General features: G+C 44.2%; 1 pseudogene; it reads right to left on the bottom strand.

Annotated features, from left to right (window-relative positions):
• Positions 1–2152, bottom strand: part of LOC106330737 — a 4752-nt pseudogene extending 2600 nt beyond the window's left edge.
• Between the last annotated feature and the right edge of the window lie 1573 nt (positions 2153–3725).

The following is a 3725-nucleotide window of genomic DNA, read 5'->3' as shown; positions in this document are numbered from 1 at the left end:
TAGTATCCTGCTAAACCCAGAAAGCTACGAATCTCGGTGGCGGTCTTAGGTGTAGGCCACTCCGATATTGCAGTAATCTTCTCCGGATCTACTGCAACCCCTGCCTCTGAAATCACGTGACCCAAAAATCCAATCTTCCTCTGCCAGAAGCTACACTTACTCAGCTTGGCAAACAACTGATGCTCCCTGAGCTTATCCAACACAATCCGCAGATGCTCTGCATGCTCCTCTCTACTCCGAGAATAGATCAAGATATCGTCGATGAAAACAATCACACACTTATCAAGTGCTCGCGAAACACATCATTCATAAGCTTCATGAATGCTGCAGGTGCATTCGTCAACCCAAATGGCATCACCACAAAATCATAATGTCCATAACGGGTACAGAAAGCAGTCTTCCGTACATCCTCATCAGTTATCGCAATCTGGTGGTAACCCGATGCCAAGTCAATTTTTGAAAACCATGAAGCTCCCTGCAACTGATACAATAACTCATCGATACGGGGAAGTGGGTACTTATTCTTGATGGTCACCTTGTTCAAACCTCTGTAGTCGATACAAAGTCTGAAACTCCCATCTTTCTTCTTCACAAACAATACTGGCGCTCCCCACGGTGAAGTACTAGGTCTGATGAAACCCTTACTCAATAACTCCTCCAACTGCATCTTCAGTTCAGCCATCTCTGCTGGTGCTAAACGGTATGGAGCCCGCGAAACCGGTGTTGTTCTTGGTTCTAACTCAATATTGAGAACATCTCCTCTGGGTTGTGGTGGCCCCTTTAAGGCTTCAAATACATCCTGAAATTCTGCAGCCACTGGAATATCCTGCAACTCAGGATGTCCATCATCCTTAACCATCGAAATAGTCGCCAGAAATCCTTATGCCCCTCTCTCCAATAAGTCCTCAGCATGCAACATGGAAATAACAGAAATTCCCCGGTAAGCATGGAGGCACTGGAATGTGATCTTCCCATCTCCTTTAGGAATAGAATATTAACTTTCGCTCGCATGCAATCTATCACCACTCGATGCCGGGACAGCCAATCCATCCCAAGTACGACATCGTAGTAATCCATCTCCATCTCTGCTAGGTCTCCTATGAAGTCGGCTCCTCCCAGTAGGACTGGTACATCTCGGTGAACGCCAGTGGTTCCCAATCTCTCAGTACCGGCTGTCAGAATCTGCTTAACCTTCGGCTCGAAGACACCTCGAAAAGGCCAAGACTTAGCCAAACTTAACCATCAAAATAGTCGCCAGAAATCCTTCTGCTCCTCTCTCCAACAAGTACTCAGCATGCAACATGATTTTTATTTATTTTTTTTTTTTTTTATTTTTTTAACTATACATGATATCCATCAAAACACAATTACTCAAAAACAGACGAGTATGATAAAAATACATACCGGCTATCGGCTCAGCTCCATTGGCCTCTCCTAGAGCATAAACACGCGGAGTGATGGCTTGACGCTTGGCCCCAGGCCCTTTAGTCGGGCAAAACCTGGAGATATGGCCAAACTGGCCACAAGTGAAGCAAGCTCCTAGTGCGTATGCTGCAGCTGGTGGTGCCTGCGCTCCCTGTGCTACTGGTGCTGCCTGCGCTACTGGTGCTGCGGATGCTGCTGGTGCTGCTGGTGCTATTCCCCGCGCACCAAATGGCCTACTCCGACAATCCCTACCTTTATGTCCCATCTTCCCACAGTTGAAGCACGTGATGCACTCTCCAAAATGATGGCGACGACACTTGTCGCAACTAGGTGCTCCCAACTGTTCCCATGTTCTCTTTTGTGGCTCTGAAGTCCTTCCAGTCTTAGGTGGAGCCTTAGAGTACTTTTGCTCCTCTGCAATACATGCCTCCTGCCCAACAGCCTTCTCTAGCAGATCCTCCAAACTGGTGTAAGTAACCATACTGCACCTGCCGCGGAGATCGACTCGCATACCATCTAAGAACCTCCTGATCAAGTCCTCTCCATCAAAATGATTACCAGCAAACAAGCGGAGCTGGCAAAACTCTCGCTCGTACTCCCTGACACTCCTAGTACCCTGCCTCAGATGCTCAAAAGCATTCCTCTTCTGGTGCAACGCTTCTCTGGGAAAGTACTTCTTGTCGAATGCAATGAGGAAATCCTCATAAGTCATGTCGCCATCACGCATCGATCGCACTCCATCCCACCATACCAATGCATCTCCACGCAGATACAACTCTGCAATATTAAGACAAAGGCGCAACGGACAATTGATTGTCTACAGACATGACGCCAACCTATGCTTCCACTTATAAGCCGCGCTAGGGTCTACTGTTCCCTCAAAAGTCTCCAAACCTACAGTTTTCATCTGTCTCATTACCCGCATAAGCGTCTCATCAACCTCAGGAACCTGCCCTGGAAGAACGGGTGGCACAACATCAGGAACTTGCCCTGGAAGAATGGGTGGCACAACCTCAGGAACTTGCCCTGGAAGAACGCGTGGCGCTGGTGGTGGAACCTGGAAAATTCCTGGACCATGCTGGATAGGGGGTTGCTGCTGTCCTTGAACCTGAACTGGTGGAACCGGCTGAATAGGGGGCTGCTGATGCCCCTGAGCCTGAACTGGCGGAACCTGCTGACCCTGCTGAGCTGCAGCCATCTGCCTAACCACTTCCTGTGCAGCTACTCTAGCAGCCTCCTTGACAGCTTGCTGGACTGCCTCCTGTGCGGCCTGTCTAGCAGCATCCTGCACCATCTGCCTAAGGGCATCCTGATCAATCGGTAGAACTGGTGGTGGTACATGCTCATCTCCACCCTCTCGAGGAGCACTAGCGGCATGCGCGCGAACAACTCTCTTACGCGGCGGCATCTGAAAGAAATAACAATTCAATTAACTTCTGCCGAAACCAAACACTAACGATTCAAGACATAATGCCAAGCAAAAAGGTGCTATTTACTTTTATTTTTTTAAAATCCCCATATTTCCATAAATATTTTAAAAATCGTCTAAAATCGATTAAAAATCGATTTTATCGATATTTTCCCGAAATATCGATTAAAAATCGATTTTATCGATATTTTCCCGAAATATCGATTAAAAATCGATTTTATCGATATTTTCCCGAAATATCGATTAAAAATCGATTTTATCGATATTTTCCCGAAATATCGATTAAAAATCGATTTTATCGATATTTTCCCGAAATATCGATTAAAAATCGATTTTATCGATATTTTCCCGAAATATCGATTAAAAATCGATTTTATCGATATTTTCCCGAAATATCGATTAAAAATCGATTTTATCGATATTTTCCCGAAATATCGATTAAAAATCGATTTTATCGATATTTTCCCGAAATATCGATTAAAAATCGATTTTATCGATATTTTCCCGAAATATCGATTAAAAATCGATTTTATCGATATTTTCCCGAAATATCGATTAAAAATCGATTTTATCGATATTTTCCCGAAATATCGATTAAAAATCGATTTTATCGATATTTTCCCGAAATATCGATTAAAAATCGATTTTATCGATATTTTCCCGAAATATCGATTAAAAATCGATTTTATCGATATTTTCCCGAAATATCGATTAAAAATCGATTTTATCGATATTTTCCCGAAATATCGATAAAATCATAAAATCGAAAGTCTGAAAATAAAAGAAATAGAACTCCCAAAGCACCAATCCGATAGCAATCACTCATGCTCGTCAGTCTCACCTGAAAGGGGAAAGGAATAGGAGGGGAGAG

The sequence above is a fragment of the Brassica oleracea genome, chromosome C3, assembly GCF_000695525.1.
Source record: "Brassica oleracea var. oleracea cultivar TO1000 chromosome C3, BOL, whole genome shotgun sequence".
NCBI lineage: Eukaryota > Viridiplantae > Streptophyta > Magnoliopsida > Brassicales > Brassicaceae > Brassica > Brassica oleracea.
Note: the sequence above shows the minus strand (reverse complement) of the source record. Positions and strands in the feature narration are given on the sequence as shown.